This window comes from Scyliorhinus torazame, chromosome 10 (genome assembly GCF_047496885.1).
Source record: "Scyliorhinus torazame isolate Kashiwa2021f chromosome 10, sScyTor2.1, whole genome shotgun sequence".
NCBI lineage: Eukaryota > Metazoa > Chordata > Chondrichthyes > Carcharhiniformes > Scyliorhinidae > Scyliorhinus > Scyliorhinus torazame.
The window spans coordinates 37,448,831-37,468,251 of record NC_092716.1 but is presented as its reverse complement, the minus strand read 5'-3'; the positions used below and the strand labels follow the sequence as shown (position 1 = coordinate 37,468,251).

Below are 19,421 nucleotides of genomic sequence, written 5' to 3'. Positions count from 1 at the left end.
GTGCGTTGGCACATGTGCTGCGGGATAGGGCATCGGACGGCTCGTTCAGCTTTCCGGGACGATACAAAATCTCATAGTTGAAGGTGGAGAGCTCGATCCTCCACCTTAAGATCTTGTCGTTTTTGATTTTGCCCCGCTGTGCATTATCAAACATGAAGGCTACCGAGCGTTGGTCAGTGAGGAGAGTGAATCTCCTGCCGGCCAGGTAATGCCTCCAATGTCGCACAGCTTCCACTATGGCTTGGGCTTCCTTTTCTACTGAAGAGTGGCGGATTTCTGAGGCGTGGAGGGTCCGGGAGAAAAAGGCCACGGGTCTGCCCGCTTGGTTAAGGGTGGCCGCTAGAGCTACGTCGGAGGCGTCGCTCTCGACCTGGAAGGGGAGGGACTCGTCGATGGTGCGCATCGTGGCCTTTGCACTATCCGCTTTGATGCGGCTGAAGGCCTGGCAAGCCTCTGTCGACAGAGGGAAGGTCGTGGTCTGTATTAGGGGGCGGGCCTTGTCTGCGTACTGGGGGACCCACTGGGCGTAGTATGAAAAGAACCCCAGGCAGCGTTTCAGGGCTTTTGGGCAGTGTGGGAGGGGAAATTCCATGAGTGCGCGCATACGTTCGGGGTCGGGGCCTATTATCCCATTGCGCACTACGTAGCCCAGAATGGCTAGCCGATCGGTGCTAAAAACGCACTTGTCCTCGTTGTACGTGAGGTTCAAGGCTTTGGCGGTCTGGAGGAATTTTTGGAGGTTGGCGTCGTGGTCCTGCTGATCGTGGCCGCAGATGGTTACATTGTCGAGATACGGGAACGTGGCCCGCAACCCATGTTGATCAACCATTCGGTCCATCTCCCGTTGGAAGACCGAGACCCCGTTTGTGACGCCAAAAGAGACCCGTAGGAAATGGTATAATCGCCCGTCTGCCTTGAAGGCTGTGTACTTGCGGTCACTTGGGCGGATGGGGAGCTGATGGTAGGCGGACTTGAGGTCCACGGTGGAGAAGACTTTATATTGGGCAATCCGGTTGACCATGTCGGATATGCGGGGGAGAGGGTACGCGTCTAGCTGTGTGTACCTGTTGATGGTCTGGCTATAGTCAATGACCATCCTTTGTTTCTCCCCTGTCTTCACTACTACCACCTGCGCTCTCCAGGGACAATTGCTGGCCTGGATTATGCCCTCCTTTAGTAGCCGCTGGACTTCGGACCGAATGAAGGTCCGGTCCTGGGCACTGTACCGTCTGCTCCCAGTGGCGATGGGTTTGCAATCCGGGGTGAGGTTCGCAAACACAAGGACGGGGGTTGCACCTTGAGGGTTGCGAGGCCGCAGATAGTGAGTGGGGGTATTGGGCCGCCGAATTTGAACGTAAGGCTCTGTAGATTGCATTGGAAATCTAATCCCAGCAAGGTGGGGGCACAGAGTTGGGGAAGGACGTTTAGTTTGTAGTTTTTGAACTCCCTCCCCTGCACAGTTAGGGTAACTATGCAGAATCCCTGGATCTGTACGGAGTGGGATCCTGCAGCTAGGGAAATCTTTTGTGCGCTGGGATAGGTGGTCAAGGAACAGCGTCTTACCGTGTCGGGGTGTATAAAGCTCTCCGTGCTCCCAGAGTCGACTAGGCATGGCGTCTCGTGGCCGTTTATTAGCACCGTTGTCGTCTGGAGTGTCCGGGGCCGAGCTTGATCGAGCGTAATTGAAGCGAGACGTGGTTGTAGTAGTGGAGTGGGGTCCGTTGTTGCCGTCCAAGATGGCGTCGGGGATGGACAAAATGGCCACCCCCATACATCGCACATGGCTGGGGGGGTCACAAGATGGCGGCGGGGGTGGACAAAATGGCCGCCCCACGTGTCGTACAGGTCTGGGGCAGTCCAAGATGGCGGCGCCCCTCCTCCCCTCGTGGTGGCCGGGACCCAAAATGGCGGCGTCTGTGGGTCACACATGGTGCGCTGGGGGGGCTGGGGAGCGCTAGGACCGCGAGCGCTAGGACCGCGCGGAGCTCCCTCACCGGGGACAGCGGTGGTCGGGGCCCAAGTAGGTGGCGCCGGCGGGTTAGGCGTGGGGTGGGGGTTAGGGGGGCGTTAGGGACGCGCAAAACTCCCTCCTCTCCGTGGAGAGTGTTTGCCGGGACCCAAAGCGGTAGCGCCGGCGGCGGGTCATACATGGGCTGCGGGGAGGGGGGTTGGGGAGCGTAAGCGGCGTGCAGGGCTCCCTGTTCTCCCGGGACCGCGGTGGTCGGGACCCAGAGCGGCTGCGCCTGCGGGTCGTACATGGCGTGCTGGGGGGGTTGGGGCGCGTAAACGGCTTGCAGGGCTCCCTGTTCTCCCGGGACAGCGGCGACCTCGCGGGACCGGCATACAACCGCATAATGGCCCTTTTTCCTGCAGCTTTTGCAGATAGCTGCGCGGGCCGGGCAGCGCTGTCGGGGGTGTTTCGCCTGGCCGCAGAAATAACAGCGGGCGCCCCCGGTGCGACTCGGCGTTTGGACCGCGCAAGCCTGTGGGGTGTCCGGGGGGGGGGGTGGTAGGGGGTTTGCCGCGACGGCTACGTACAGGGCCCAATGGGCTGCCGCGCAGTCGGGGCCGTAGGCGCGGGTATCACGCGCAGCCACGTCTAGGGAGGCTGCTGGGGCCCGTGCCTCAGAGTCCTAGCGACTCTTTTTCTAGAAGTCTTTGGCGGATTTGGGAGGATTGCATACCTGCCACAAAAGCATCGCGCATTAACAGGTCCGTGTGTTCGTTTGCGTTCACCGACGGGCAGCTGCAGGCTCGTCCCAAAATCAGCAGCGCGGCGTAGAATTCGTCCATCGATTCTCCGGGAGCTTGCCGTCTCGTCGCGAGCTGGTAGCGAGCGTAGATTTGGTTAACTGGGCGGACATAGAGACTTTTCAGTGCTGCGAACGCCGTCTGGAAATCCTCCACGTCTTCGATGAGGGAGAAAATCTCCGTGCTCACCCTCGAGTGCAGGACCTGCAGTTTTTGGTCTTCTGTGACCCGGCCGGTGGGCGTTCTGAGGTAGGCCTCGAAGCAAGTCTGCCAGTGCTTGAAGGCTACTGCCGCGTTCACTGCGTGGGGGCTGATCCTCAGGCATTCCGGAATGATCCTGAGCTCCATAGTCCTTTTTAGGCATGCTTAATAAATTGTAGCGCACAAAGACTCCGTGAGACGAATAGAGTGAAGTCGATGAGGCTTTATTAAGCGTGTCTGTTCCCCCGCAGCTCAATAGTAAACTGGCCTGCGGGGGAAGACTCCGGCGTCTTATACTCCGCCTTCAGGGCGGAGCTAGAGGTCAACGGCCAACCAGGACCCGGGATCTGTCAGCCAATGACATTAGGGCTTCCAGTCCCACATGACCCCCAATACATACTACCACACTTGGTAACCACTATCAGCCTATTATTCTCAATGAACTACCAAGTAGATGAAGCTATGTTCCGACTATTTTGATTAACATAAATAACCAAGTAAACAAAATCAAATAAACTGAGGGACAAATCAAAGGGACATTCTCTTTAAGGGAAACTACCTTAAACAAAAAGCAAATCACAAATGAGACTGCAACCATCAAACTAAAGTTTGATTAAAGGGGTAAGCAAGGCATGACAGCACTTGCAGTGCCCAACTGGCACAGGTCACCAGGGTGCTAGTGGACACAGCATGCTCCCACTCCAGGAACACCCAGCCGTGAATGTAACCCCAGGAGAGGGGCAGAGTCGAACCAAGTCAAGTCAATGTATCAACAATTGCATCCCTTGGCAATTGCATTAGTAAGGCATTTGAATTGTTAAAGACAGGTGATGATCATTGCCTCAACTATAAATGGATATAGCTGGATCAGGTGGAGTGGGGAAACAGTTATGCTGCTGACCTGGTCTGAGAATAAACTGGCTTACGGTGAAAGACGAGCTTCAGACTTATTCTTTAACCATATATTATTACTGGATTTAACAATCTGAACGAAATATCAAAAAGTTTTATCCCTATTATAAATAACCATACAAGCCAGAGACACTAATACAAAGGCAAGGAATAATGATGAATCTATAGAACGCATTGTCCAGGCTACAGCTGGAATATATCAAGCTGTTATAGCTGGAGTATTTATTCTCTTGTACCTGCAGTATTGTGTTTTGGTCATTATATTAAGAAGGAAATCTGTGATCAAGGCAATGGGTCCATTTAGAAAATTTCTGTTCAGGATATAGTTATAATGAGAAATGTAGAAAAAAAACTAGGTCTGTATTCATTGGGACAAAGGTTAAGGATATCAAATAAAAATGCTCTTGTTTCTGTAAGAGCAGGAGATACATAATGAAAGATTATTTACTTTCCACTCAGCAGAGAAATACAATTATTTTTGGAAGGCATTGAACTGAGGCATAAGCATAAGAGGAGAGTTTTAGTGAAAAATATTTTTATCTGAATAGTTTTTAGGATATAGAACACCAATGCAAGTGGCCATTGAAATCAAATCAATCATACACTTAAAAATATATGATAGGGTTCAGGGAAATATAATATGAGAATTGGGCTGAGTGTAGATAGTTGAGGAACAGAGTTGGCAGTGGCATAATACTGAAACTCCTTTGATTCTATGACATGAAATGTTCCCTCGAACAAGTGCAGCATCCCTTCATACCATGAAGAATGGGAAGCCCCATACTGCACCATTTTGAATGCCCTTTTTCTGGCAGTGTGTCTGACAATTGCCTCAGGCAAGCAGAATCCCAATTAATAAGACCAAAAACATACTCATTTGAACTACATGTTAACTCAAAACTGTGCATGCTATGCCTATTATCAACATGGCGGCAAAACCTTTTTAAAATTCATTTACAGAATTTATTGCCCTTTCCGGGTTTAAAAAAAAAATCATTTATGCGATGCGACCTGTTCTTGTAGCCATAGTATTTATATGGCTAGTCCAGTTTTGTAGATCATCATTCATGCCACACCAGGTACCAGGCAATGTAAGTTGCAACTTGTCAGCCCAAGCCTGATTATTGTCCCGATCTTGCTGCATTTGGACATGGACTGCTTCATTATCTGAGGAGTTGTGAATGGTGCTGAACATTGTGCAGTCATCCGCAAACATCCCCACTTCTGACCTGATGATGGAAGGAAGATCATTGGTGAAGCAGCTGTAGATGGTCGAGCCTAGGACACCCTGAGGAACTCCTGCCGTGAAATGCTGGAGCTGAAATAATTGACCTCCAAACACCACAACCATCTTCCTTTGTGTCAGGTATGACTCCAATGAGCAGAGAGTCTTCCCTGATTCCCATTAATTCCAGTTTTGCAAGGGATCCTTGATGCCAGACTCAATCAAATGCTGCATTCATGTCAGGGCAACCACTTGCACCTCATCTCTGGCGTTCAGCTCTTTTGTCCATGTCTGAACCAACGCTATAGAGGCAAGAGCTGAATGACCCTGGCGGAACCCAAACCGAGGGACCGTGAGCAGGTTATTACCAAGTGCAGCTGGACGGTGCTGTTGATGACCCCCTTCTATCACTTTACTAATTATCAAAAGTAGACTGTTGGGGCGGGAATTGGTCGGATTGGATTTGTCCTGTTGCTTATGTACTGGACATACTTGGGCAATTTTCCACATTGCTGTGTAGATGCCAGTGTTGTAGCTGTACTGGGACAGCTTGGCTAGGGCCACGGCAAATTCTGGAGCATAGGTCTTCAGTACTATTGCCAGAATATTGTCAAGGCCCATAGCCTTTGCAGTATTCAGTGCCTTCAGCCATTTCTTGATGTCACGTGAATTGAATCGAATTAGCTGAAAAGAGATATCTGCAATGCTGGGGACCTCCAGAGGAGACCAAGATGGATCATGCACTTGGCAGTTCTGGCTGAAGATTGTTGTGAATGCTTCAGCCTCGTCTTTTGCACTGATGTGGTGGATTCCATCACTGAGGATGTGAATATTTGAGGCGTCTCCTCCTGCAGTGATCCACCATTCACGGCTGGATGTGGCAGCACTGCAGAGCTTAAATCTGATCCGTTGCTTGCGGGATCACTTATCTCGGTCTATTACTTGTTGCTTATGCATGCAGGTAATGTTGTAGCTTCACCAGGTTGACATCTCATTTTTAGGTATGCCTGGTGCTGCTCCTGACATGCCTCCTGCACTTTGAACCAGGCTTGATCCCCTGGCTTGGTGATAGAGTGATGGCTATGCCGGGCCATGGAGGTTACAGAATGTGGTTGAGTGCAATCCTGCTGTTGCTGATGGCCCACAGCACCTCATGGATGACCAGTCTTGAGTTGCTAGATCTGTTCGAAGTCTATCCTATTTAGCAAGATGGTAGTGCCACACACAACACGGTGGAGGGTATCCTCAATGCGAGGATGAGACTTTTGTCTGCACAAGTACTACTCCTACTGATACTGTTATGGGCCAGGGTTTAGAGAATCCCAAAGTGTATCATGGAGTTCACCTGACCCACAACCTTTAATAGATTGTGGTATGGGGAGCACATGGCCCACTCTACAGGTGTGGTACAGCAGAAATGGAAAAGTATTTTTTAAAGCAAAACAATGTTTATTCTATGAACTCGTTAACCTTTTTAAAACATAGTGAACACCTTAGCAACCATTAATTCAAATACAACCCCCAAAGAATACAACATTAAGTAATGCTTACGCTGTCCTTTTAACATCCAGAAGACTTACAAAAAACATAACCTTTAACAGAAGCACATCAAGTCACTACTCAGAACATTTATAATTCGGAATCCACCAAATGATCAAGAGATAGTCTTCTCATGGCAGAGAGAACAGCAGTACACCTGATTTGTCTGGTTTCAGCTCCAACACTGAAAAATGAAACCAAAAAGACACAGACGCACCCAAGCTTTTCTCAAAGTGAAACTAAAAAACAGAGCCAGAGCTCAGTTGCACCCACACTCTGACATCACTGCAGTAACATGAGCAGCCAAAACATTTCTTAAAGCAACATTCTCATGACAATACTGTAATGGACAGATGCCTCTGCGGCAGGCAGGTTGGTGAGGATAAGATCAAATATGTTTTTCCTTCTCGTTGGTTCCCTCACTACCTGCAGCAGTCCCAGTTCAGCAGCTATGTCCTTTAGGGCCCAGTCAGCTCGGTTTGTGGTGGTATTAACAAACCATTCCTGGTCATGGACATTGAAGTCCCTCACCCAGAATACATTCTGCACTCTTGCCACCCTCAGTGCTCCTCCAAGTGGTTTCCAACAGGAGAAAGTAGTCCACTTGATTGGAAATCCATCCACCAGCTGAAACATCCAATTCCCCAACACAGGGGTTCCGTAGTTACACAATGTATATGATCTACAATCTGCACTTCAGCAATCACCAGGGTCTCTTTTGGTAGCATCTCCTAACTTTGCAAACTCCACCATGCCCCCGAATGAGAAGGGCGCATAGGAACGCCGCCACTCATTTCTAGAGGAGCACTGATTTATCAGCTGAGGGGGAATGGTACATGGGAGTCAGCAGGAGGTTTCCTTGCCCTTGTTGACTTGGTGCTATGAGACCTTATGAAGTCCATAGCAGATGTTGAGGACCCCCAGGCCAACTCCATCCAAACTGTATACCACTGTGCCACCACCTCTGCTGGGTCTGTCCTGCAGATGGGACAGGACAAACCCAGGAATGGTGATAGTGGTGTCTGGGACATTATCTGTAAGATATGATTCTGTGCGTATGACTACATCAGGCTGTTGCGTGACTAGTCTGTGAGACAGCTCTCCCAAATTTTGCATGAGCCCTATGATATTAGTAAGCAGGACTTTGCAATATCGACAGGGCTTGGTTTACCGTGCCGAGGTCTCAGCCGGGTGATGTCTGGTTTCATTCTTTTTATTGATTTGGTAGTGAAAAAGGTAGTGCAATAGGGCCTGAGAGCTCATTGAGGGGCAATAAAAAGGGGTTGTTGGATATCACACATTGGATCACAGAATTATTAACTGTCTGGATTGCTAGGGCTGTTTCCAGTTTCTGGATTGTACTTGAAACCTGTTATGCAAAGAGGATTTTAGAAAATTGGGTCCAGAAATGAGACCCTAATTTGGCAGGCAATTTAGGGGTTAAACTGACTTGAGGGAAAAAACCTTCTAACAGAGTCAGAGGGATATGCCCACACCTAGCCGAGTTATATGTCCATTGAGACTTAAACTCGTTCGTGGGAATACACAGGATGGCCTGGTTCAGCATAGGTCATTCACTCAAGATCCATTGTCTTTCGGGACATGTCTGTCTGACCAACTATAAGCCCATTACAGAGTCTAATGGCTTCTTTGTCCATCAATGGGGTTAGTTTCATATGTTTAGCTCAGTGGGCTAGATAGCTGGTTTGTGATGCAGAACAAGGCCAGTAGCGCGGGTTCAATTCCCTTTCCAGTTGAAGTTATTCCTGAAGGCCCGCCTTCGCAACCTTGCCCGTCACCCAAGCAGTGGTGATCCACAGGTTAAATCACCACCGGTCAGCTCTCCCCCTCAAAGGGGCAAGCAGCTATAGTCATATGGGAATATGGCGACTCTACCTTACCTAGTTTCATATCAATAGCATGGCTATGTTCATTTGAATAAATGATGATAGGTTCAAGTGTGGAAACCAGAGACAGAGAGAGACAGAGAGAGACAGAGAGAGAGAGAGAGAGAGAGAGAGAGAGAGAGAGAGAGAGAGAGAGAGAGAGAGAGAGAGAGAGAGACGGAGGGAGAGACGGAAGAAGGGAGGGAGGGGAGGGGGGGAGGGAGGGAGGGAGGGAGGGGAGGGGGGAGGGAGGGGGGGAGGGAGGGGAGGGAGGGAGGGAGGGAGGGGAGGGAGGGAGGGAGGGGAGGGAGGGAGGGAGGGAGTGAGGGAGAGAAAAAGAGAGAGAGAGCTTTTGCAAATTGACCGAGAGAGTGCTTCGTAAATGCAAGTATTGCCTTTGTCTGTCTGTGTAAGTGGCATGAGAGCTGCATGTTCTACGAAAGTGCTATTTAATGGGAACTAGTGTGTCATGGTCAAGAAACTGCATGTAATCTGTTCTTCTTAGAGTTGAAGTTTACAAGTTTAGATATTTTTTCTTTTCTTTTGATTTAATAAAGTTGGTTTATAAAATAAAAAAGCCTCATTCCTTATATTATCACTCCTGGAATGAATAGATCTTTCCACACCACCGTAAAACTTTAATAAAGTTATAGCTTTGGTTCAGCCTCCTAACCACTGTTGAGAGCTGACCAAGCATCTGTAACAAACTCTTTATTCAACTTTCTTTATAGGTGCCATATTTACTTCCTTTCTGGATAGAGCAAGATGTGGAGGAGGGGCAGGAGCCTCAGCAACCACAACAGGCCTCAACATCTGGACACAAGACTATGTTAAGGAGATATGGTGAGGGGCTTTAACCAGCACACCAGGAAGAGAGTGTAAAACTCAGCAATTATTGATTCTCCATGGGCAGAATACGGCCTTCTGGATGTTGATGAGCCAGCAACATTCATTGACGGATTCCACTCTATCAACATCAATAACATAACTAGCCTGATATGGCAGTATTAGGACAATTGAACAAAAACTTGGTCAAAGAGGCAGATTTTAAGGACCATCTTAAAGGAGGAAAGGAAAATAGTGAGGCTGAGAGGTACAGGGATAGAATTCCAGAGGCTTAAATCGACGGCTTTGTTGCCCGTCTATTCCAGATTCAATGCTGCACAATCTATTTAGGAATTATAATTTCCCGTCTTTCTTGTGCACCTATACCCTCTAGTTCTCTACTCTGTTATCATAGACACTGCAGATCTGGATCGTACAAATACGTTGAAGGTGTTGCTCTTTTTAACCTTAGTCTATTTGCTCTGTTTACGTCACCTTTGCTCATGAGTCGCCAGGTATCTTTATGATACCGCCACGTGGTTCAAGTTCAGGTTATGATTAATAATACAGCACACCGCTTAGTAAGGATTAAAACAACGGTCATTTATTATATACAACAAGCAATATTAATACCCTAATACTACTTTCTATATAATAAACCTATCACTACTGGCCAATACTTAACTTAGGAAGAGCCCACCAAGTCAGGGAAATGAATGGCTTGTCCAATCAGATCTGGCCCGCGGGATTCAAAAGGCTGCTACAGGTCGGTGGCTAGGTGTCTCTACCGGATAGCGATCGCTGGATTCAAACTTACTGTTGCCGGTTGCTGGTCTTGCGAAGGTCTCGAGCAGGCGAAGAGAAGAGAGAGAGAGCTCTGAACTTGGACCCTCACTTTTATAGGGCCCAGGGGCTTCCCGCCTCCCGGGGCGGCCCTTGACCCTGAGTCCCAAGTGATTGGATCTGTCCCCAATCTCTGGGGTCGATGTGTCCAATGGTGAGGCGATTCCTCGATTGGGGGGTGGTCGCTCACCTGTCTTTGTTTCGGCCACTGCAGGCGCCGACAGGTCTGGCCCGGAATTCAATTGCTAATGTGTTGCAATTGTTCCCGGGGATAGCCGATTTAACTGCAGATGTCTGAATAGATGGGCTGCAAACAGTCCTGAATGTAACTGCAGATACCTGGGTGGATGGGCTGTTGATAGCCCTGAGTATCGATCTGGGCTAACTGCCCAGAGCCGAATATGCAATACTGTCTGCAGCTGCCTGCTTGTGTCTTCTTAGCTGCTTTTCCCAGCAGTCTTTCGGGTTAGCCATTTTAAACTGGGTTTTGGCCAGATTAATCGGAACACAGCCATTTTACGTGGCTACAAAGGCTATTGGTGGTACTACATAGTATTTGCAATAAAGAAACAAGCCATTGGGAACGAATAGGTCTGCACCTGTTGTGTTAATCTTCCACAAATGCTTTGTTTAACCCTTCTTAATCTAACCCCATCAACATGGCCTTGTATTCCCTTTTTCCCTCATTTGGTTACCCATCTTCCATTAAATGCATTCATGCTATTCACCACAGCTACTCCTTTTGATAGTGAGTTGCACACTCTAACCACTCAAGGTGAAGGAATGAATTGAATTTTTTTACTGACTAGTTTATATTTATGATCCCTAGTTTTGGTCTGCCCCACCTTTTCTCTGCCAATCCTATCAAACCCTATAATAATTTTAAAGGCCTCCATCAGGTCACCCAGAGTTTTCATTTTTCTAAAGAGCCCCAGCAAGTTCATTCTTTCCAGATAGGTATAACCTCTCAGTTCTGGTATCATTCTCGCAAATCATCTTCTATTTTCTCAAGTACTCCACATATACCTTTTACAATATTGAGACCAGAACTGTTCACAGTACTCAAGTGTGGTCTAACAAAGGTTCTACACAAGTTAACATGCCTCCTCTGCTTTTCAATTCAACCCATCTTGAAGTGAATCTCAGTGCTTTATTTGCTTTATTTATGGTTGTAATTATGGACTGATAATCAAATACTGCATGTGACTGAAATGTATCTGTGCTGCTGAGAATATTGAAATGCTACCTCGCTCAGATTAAATAATTAATGTTCCAAGTGTGAGTAGGAATTCAGCCTCGTCTCAACTGTCTTAAAAATCAAGGTGAAAGATGACATTGGTTTGCTCCAGTTATTTAATGGTGCATATATATTTGAGGTTTTGCATCAGTTTGAAGCATTGCATTATCTTTGCTTTGTTGCTAAACCATGTAGTGCACATTTGATGTCAACGGCTACACTGACTTAAGTGAAGTGGAGTGAGATTTCCTCCTCCACGAATAGAACATAGAACATTACAGTGCAGTACAGGCCCTTCGGCCCTCAATGTTGCGCCGACCTGTGAAACCACTCTAAAGCCCATCTACACTATTCCCTTATCATGTTACTGTTTTATTTACTCCAGTGAACCTGACTAAGGATACAGCCTACATTTGCTGTATATTGCAACTGCAACATTGTGCAAGGAGACACTTCTTTATGCCGATATTAGAATTGAAGTGTTAATAAGAACATCGGAATATAGGAGCAGGAGTAAGCCATTCACCCCATTGAACCTGCTTCACCATTCAATATGATCATGGCTTACCATCCACTTCAATGCCTTTTTCCCCACACTATACCCCATATCTCTTTACGTTGTTGGTATTTAGAAATCTATCAATCTCTACTTTAAACATGCTGTGTCCTCAGTCAGCATAACAGAATCAATAATAGAAATATTGTGAGAGATACGAGTTTTTGGGGCTTTTCATTCTTTGCTATCTTATGTTTTCTCACAATTATCTCTGAACAGAGAAGTTTCATAAATGGCATTCACTTCTTGTGACTTAATGCTTGAAGTTTACAATTGTTCTAGATGCTCTTTGATCCATCTTCAAATGATTGTTTTTATAAAGTTGAATACACTAAATTGCATTCTGCTGCAATTATGGTCTCACCAATGATCTATTCAAAATGAAATGAAATGAAAATCGCTTTGTGTCACAAGTAGGCTTCAATTAAGTTACTGTGAAACGCCCCTAGTCGCCACATTCCGGCGCCTGTTCGGGAAGGCTGGTACGGGAATTTCATACTGTAAAAAGAGCTTGAAATTATCTCATGACTCTTACACAAGGTATCGTCTTTTTTTTTAATAAACATTTTATTGAGGTATTTTTGGTATAACAACAAAATAAACAATGTACATGAAACTGTAAACAGTGCAAAAGCCGTCTCCCTCCCTTACATGTCCCACCATTATTAACCCCCCACTCTAAGCTAAACTAACACCGTCCCCCTCTCTTCTCCCCCCCCCCCTTCTGCTGACGATTAATTTTCCACGAAGAAGTCGACGAACGGTTGCCACCTCCTGGCAAACCCTAACAGTGACCCTCTCAAGGCAAACTTGATTTTCTCCAAACAGAGAAAGCTAGCCGTGTCCGATAGCCAGGTCTCCGACTTCGGGGGCTTTGAGTCCCTCCAAGCTAACAGCATCCGTCTCCGGGCTACCAGGGAAGCAAAGGCTAGAACGTCTGCCTCTTTCTCCTCCTGGATTCCCGGGTCTTCCGACACCCCGAAAATCGCCACCACTGGACTCAGTGGCACCCTTGTTTTTAACACCGTGGACATGACATCTACAAACCCCTGCCAAAATCCCCTAAGCTTCGGACATGTCCAGAACATGTGGACATGGTTCACTGGTCCTCCCGCACATTTTGCACACCTGTCTTCCACCCCAAAGAATCTGCTCATCCGGACCACTGTCACGTGAGCCCGGTGAACGACCTTGAATTGTATCAGGCTGAGCCTGGCACATGTTGCAGACGCGTTGGCTCTACTCAACGCGTCTGCCCATAGACCATCCTCTATCTCTCCTCCCAGCTCCTCCTCCCACTTGCGCTTCAGCTCCTCAGTCTGCATCTCCTCTGACCCCATAAGTTCCTTGTAAATGTCAGAGACACTCCCTTCTCCTACCCACCCTCTGGAAACTACCCTGTCCTGAATCCCCCTTAGCGGTACGAGTGGGAAGGTTGACACCTGTTTACGTAGGAAGTCCCGCACCTGCAGATACCCGAATTTGTTTCCCCTCGCCAATCCAAACTTCTCCTCCAGCTCCCCTCTATAAACATATCCCCCATCCTCTCAATCCCTGCTCTCCGCCATATCCGGAACCCCCCATCCATACTTCCCAGGGGAAACCGGTGATTATTACAGATTGGGGGCCAGACCGATGCTCCCTCTGTTCCCACATGTCTCCTCCATTGCCCCCAGACTATCAGGGCCGCCACCACCAAGGGGCTGGTGGAGTACCGTGCCAACGGGAACGGCAGAGGCGCAGTTACCAACCCCCCCAGATTGGTGCCCTTGCATGAAGCCACCTCCATATGCTCTCATGCCGACCCCTCTCCCACCACCCACTTCCTGATCATGGCTATATTTGCCGCCCAGTAGCAGTTACTAAAATTTGGCAGCGCCAGCCCGCCCTCTCCCAGACTCCGCTCAAGCATTACCTTTCTTACACGCGGGGTCTTGCCCGCCCAAACGAAGCCAGTGATCACTTTGTTGACCCGTTTAAAAAAGGACCACGGAATAAAGCTGGGGAGACATTGAAACACGAAACAGGAATCTCGCGAGGACTGTCATCTTCACCGTTTGCACCCTCCCAGCCAATGACAACGGAAGCGCGTCCCATCTCCGAAAACCGTCCTTCATTTGGTCTACTATTCGGGCCAGATTGAATTTGTGCAGCCGGTCCCATTCCCGCGCCACGTGGATGCCTAGGTACCGAAAGCTTCCCCCTACTAATCTAACGGCAGCTCCCCCAATCGCCTCAACTGTCCACTTGCCTGGACCGCAAACATCTCACTTTTCCCCATATTTAGCTGATACCCCGAAAACCGGCCAAATTCCCCTAGAATCCACATGGTTTCTTTCATCCCCTCTATTGGGTCCGATACATACAGAAGCAGCTCAGCAGCATAAAGAGAGACTCTGTGCTCCACCCCATCCCAGCCCCTTAAGGCTCTCAGAGCCATTGCCAATGGCTCTATAGCTAGCGCGAACAACAGAGGGGAGAGGGGGCATCCCTGTCTCATTCCCCCGGTGCAGTCTAAAATAGTCCGATGTTGTCTTATTCGTCCGTACGCTTGCCACAGGAGCCTGATACAGCAACCTGACCCAGTCAATAAAGCTCCGCCCAAATACGAACCGTCCCAGCACCTCCCACAGATAATCCCATTCTACTCGATCAAAAGCCTTTTCTGCATCCATTGCGATCACTACCTCCACCTCCCTGCCTTCCGGGGGCATCATGATCACATTTAACAACGTTCTGACATTGGCCACCAACTGCCTACCCTTAACAAACCTCGTCTGGTCCTCCCCAATAACGTCTGGAACACAATCCTCAATCCTGGAGGACAAGATTTTGGCCAGCAATTTGGCATCCACATTCAACAGGGATATCGGCCTGTAGGACCCACACAGCTCCGGGTTCTTGTCCCGCTTCAGAATCAGCGAAATCATGGCCTGTGATATCGTTGGGGGCAGCACCCCTCTTTTCCCTTGCCTCATTGAACATCCTCATCAACACCAGCCCCAACATCCCAGAGAACATTTTATAGAACTCAACTGGGTACCCGTCCGGCCCCGGGCCTTTAACCGACTGCATGGCCTTCAGACTCTCCACTATCTCTTCCAACCCGATCGGGGACCCCAGCCCTTCTACCAGCTCCCCGTCCACCTTTGGGAAATTCAGCCCCTCCAAGAAGTGCCTCATCCACTCCGGCCCCGTAGGGGGTTCCGACCTATACAGCCTACTGTAGAAATCCCTAAACGCCTTATTCACCCCTGCTGAATCTCCGACCAGGATGTCATCTCCATCATTTACTTTCCCTATCTCCCTGGCTGCCTCCCTCTTTCGAAGCTGCTGAGCCAGTATTCTGCTTGCCTTCTCTCCATACTCATAGATCACCCCCCTCGCCTTTCTCAGCTGCTCCACCGCCCTCCCTGTGGTTAACAAGCCGAACTCCACCTGTAGCCTCCGCCATTCCCTTAAAAGCCCTGCCTCAGGGGTTTCTGCATACCTCCTATCGATCTGTAGTATCTCCTTTACCAGTCGGTCCGTCTCTGCCTGTCCACTTCTCCCTATCGCCCGTATCGAGAACAAGCCCCCTCTGACCACCGCCTTCAGTGCTTCCCAGATCACTGCTGCTGAAATTTTCCCCATGTAGTTGACCTGCAGGTAGTTCTGAATACATTTCCTCAGCCGCTCGCACACCCCTTCGCCAGCCAAAAGTCCCACATTTAACCTCCAGTGCGGGCGTTGGTTACTGTCTTTACTAACCTGCAGGTCAACCTAGTGCGGAGCATGGTCTGAGATTGTGATCGCCGACTACCCCGTGTCCACTAGCCCTGCCAATAAGGCCCTGCTCAAAATAAAGAAATCAATCCGGGAGTACACTTTATGCACGCGTGAGTAGAAGGAGAACTCCTTCACCCTCGGCTGCCCAAATCTCCATGGATCCACCCCCCTCATCTGCTCCATGAACCCTTTTAGATCCTTTGCCATTGCTGGAACCCTGCCCGTTTTCAAGCTTGACCGGTCCAAGCCAGGGTCAATAACTGTGTTGAAGTCCCCTCCCATGACCAACCTGTCCGAGTCCAGGTCCGGTATCTTTCCCAGCATACTCTTTATAAACTCCACATCATCCCAATTTGGCGCATGCACATTTACGAATACCACCTGCACCCCCTCCAGTTTCCCACTGACCATAATGTACCGACCTCCCACATCCGATACTATTCTACCCGCCTCAAACACCACCTGCTTATTGATCAGGATCACGACCCCTCTAGTCTTTGAATCCAGTTCCGAGTGAAAGCCTTGACTGACCCAGCCTTTCCTCAATCTAATCTGGTCAGTTACTCTAAGGTGCATCTCCTGCAACACTACCACGTCCACCTTCAGTCCCCTAAGATGTGCGAACACACATGCCCTCTTGACCGGCCCATTTAACCCTCAAACATTCCAGGTGATCAGCCTAGTTAGGGGGCTCAATGCCCCCCCTCCTCTTCGCCGATCAGCCATCCCCTTTATTGGGCCTGCCTCCAGCCCTTGCTCCGCGCCTCCACCGGCCCACCCCCAGGTAGCCTCCGCCCCCAACCTCCTCTCTGTCCCTTAGCCCAAGTCCCTCCCTCGTCAGGAGAACATTTACCCCCCCCCCCCCAAGTAACAACACTCTATAACCCAATCCCTTTAATAAACCAAACATATGCACACCCCCCACTGCGCTTCCGTGAGCTAGCCCACCCAGCTAGCTTGGTGGCCCGCATCCCTGGCGCCGGATAGTCTCCCACCTTTTGCTGCCTCACCACCCTCCCCCCCCCGCTCATACAAACATACTCCAACATCAAACAATCCCCACACAATTGCCCGACAGAAAAACAACAAGGTCTAAACAAGCACACACAACATTACAAATGAAAACCTTAACTCACTCAGCTCTACCGCTGGTCCCAAATCAATGCAAAAGGCATTACAAACAGCTTCCACAAAACAAAAAACATTTTTTAAAAGAACACAAATTTTAAAAAAAACAACATGAACGTTGCAGCAAAGTTCAAAAGTTCTCAGTCCACCACAAGCCCTTTCCTTTTCGCGAAGTCCAGCGGGTCCTCAGGCGACTCAAAATAAAAGTGCTGTTCCTCTGCGTGACCCAGAGACGGGCCGGATACAACAGTCCAAACTTCACCTTTTTCTAAAAAAAAGGATCGACCTAATCTGTTTGATGCCTGCTCTTCTCCTGGCCACCTCCACACTCAGGTCTTGGTAGACCCGCAGGATACTGCTGTCTCACTTACAGCTCCGTGTCTACTTGGCCCACTGTAGAATGCGCTCCTTATCCAAGTACCTGTGGAATCTAACCACCATTGCCCTCGGGGAGGTCTCCCATTCGCGGCTTCCTTGCGAGCGCTCTGTGAGCCCTGTCCACCTCCAAGGGCAGGGAGACTGCCCCATCCCCCAGCAGCTTCTCAAACATGTCTGCGATGTATGCCCCACCGTCCGCTCCTTCGGACCCCTCCGGGAGCCCAATGCTTCTCAAATTCTGCCGGCGGGGCCTATTCTCTAGGTCCTCCACCTTCTTCAGGAGCTTCTTCTGCTGGTCTCTGAGCATCCCCACCTTCAACTCCACCGCAGTTTGATGTTCCTCCTGCTCAGCCAGCACTATCTCTACCCTCTGGATCGGCCGATCTTGGGCGTCCAATCTAAGCTCCAGCCGCTCAATCGACTCTTTTATCGGGTCAAGCAGTCCCGTTTCTGCTCAGCAAAGCCTTCCTGAATAACTTGCATCAGCTGCTCCGTTGACCGCTGGGTTGACAAACAGAGGTCCGGTCCTCCGCCATGCTGTCTCCTGCTGCAGCTTCAGCCCAAGCCTTCTCTGGCTTTCTGTTTCTGCCTTTAAAAGCACTTCTAGTCCTTCTAGACAGTAGTGGGAAGTTGTGCTTGGAGTCCGAGAAGATAGGAGAGGTGCTAAATGAATATTTTTCGTCAGAATTCACACAGGAAAAAGACAATGTTGTAGAGGAGAATACTGAGATTCAGGCTACTAGACTAGAAGGGCTTGAGGTTCATAAGGAGGAGGTGTTAACAATTCTGGAAAGGGTGAAAATAGATAAGTCCCCTGGGCCGGATAGGATTTATCCTAGAATTCTTTGGGAAGCTAGGGAGGAGATTGCTGAGCCTTTGGCTTTGATCTTTAAGTCATCTTTGTCTACAGGAATAGTGCCAGAAGACTGGAGGATAGCAAATGTTGTCCCCTTGTTCAAGAAGGGGAGTAGAGACAACCCCGGTAACTATAGACCAGTGAGCCTTACTTCTGTTGTGGGCAAAATCTTGGAAAGGTTTATAAAAGATAGGATATATAATCATCTGGAAAGGAATAATTTGATTAGAGATAGTCAACACGGTTTTGTGAAGGGTAGGTCATGTCTCACAAACCTTATTGAGTTCTTTGAGAAGGTGACCAAACAGGTGGATGAGGGTAAAGCAGTTGATGTGGTGTATATGGAGTTCAGTAAAGCATTTGATAAGGTTCCCCACGGTAGGCTACTGCAGAAAATACGGAAGCATAGGATTCAGGGAGATTTAGCAGTTTGGATCAGAAATTGGCTAGCTGGAAGAAGACAAAGGGTGGTGGTTGATGGGAAGTGTTCAGACTGGAGTCCAGTTACTAGCGGTGTACCACAAGGATCTGTTTTGGGGCCACTGCTGTTTGTCATTTTTATAAATGACCTGGAGGAGGGCATAGAAGGATGGATGAGTAAATTTGCAGATGACACTAAAGTCGGTGGAGTTGTGGACAGTGCGGAAGGATGTTACAAGTTACAGAGGGACATAGATAAGCTGCAGCGCTGGGCTGAGAGGTGGCAAATGGAGTTTAATGCAGAAAAGTGTGAGGCAATTCATTTTGGAAGGAATAACAGGAAGACAGAGTACTGGGCTAATGGTAAGATTCTTGGCAGTGTGGATGAGCAGAGAGATCTCGGTGTCCATGTACATAGATCCCAGAAAGTTGCCACTCAGGTTGAGAGGGTTGTTAAGAAGGCGTACGGTGTGTTAGCTTTTATTGGTAGAGGGATTGAGTTTCGGTGCCATGAGGTCATATTGCAGCTGTACAAAACTCTGGTGCGGCCGCATTTGGAGTATTGTATGCAATTCTGGTCGCTGCATTATAGGAAGGATGTGGAAGCATTGGAAAGGGAGCAGAGGAGATTTACCAGAATGTTGCCTGGTATGGAGGGGAGATCTTATGAGGAAAGGCGGAGGGACTTGAGGCTGTTTTGGTTAGAGAGAAGAAGGTTAAGAGGTGACTTAATTGAGGCATACAATATGATCAGAGGATTAGATAGGGTGGACAGTGAGAGCCTTTTTCCTCGGATGGTGATGTCTAGCACGAGGGGACATAGCTTTAAATTGAGGGGAGATAGATATAAGACAGATGTCAGAGGTAGGTTCTTTACTCAGAGAGTAGTAAGGGCG

The 19,421-nt window shown here is 48.7% G+C and overlaps 1 protein-coding gene and 1 long non-coding RNA gene across 9 annotated transcripts in view; one reads left to right on the top strand and one right to left on the bottom strand.

The window, feature by feature from the left end:
* Window positions 1-19,421, bottom strand: part of pmfbp1 (polyamine modulated factor 1 binding protein 1) — a 1,352,449-nt gene that overhangs the window by 1,219,179 nt on the left and 113,849 nt on the right. The gene's annotated exons all lie outside the window — the stretch shown is intronic.
* The window catches only part of LOC140430464 (uncharacterized), a 199,358-nt gene that overhangs the window by 170,578 nt on the left and 9,359 nt on the right, over window positions 1-19,421 (top strand). For 2 of the 3 annotated variants that reach the window (XR_011949433.1, XR_011949431.1), the window contains exon 4: window positions 9,246-10,263. This is a non-coding gene — a long non-coding RNA (uncharacterized lncRNA). Of the gene's footprint in view, window positions 1-9,245; window positions 10,264-19,421 lie in introns of those variants that run through there. The other variant, XR_011949432.1, reaches the window with a different exon arrangement.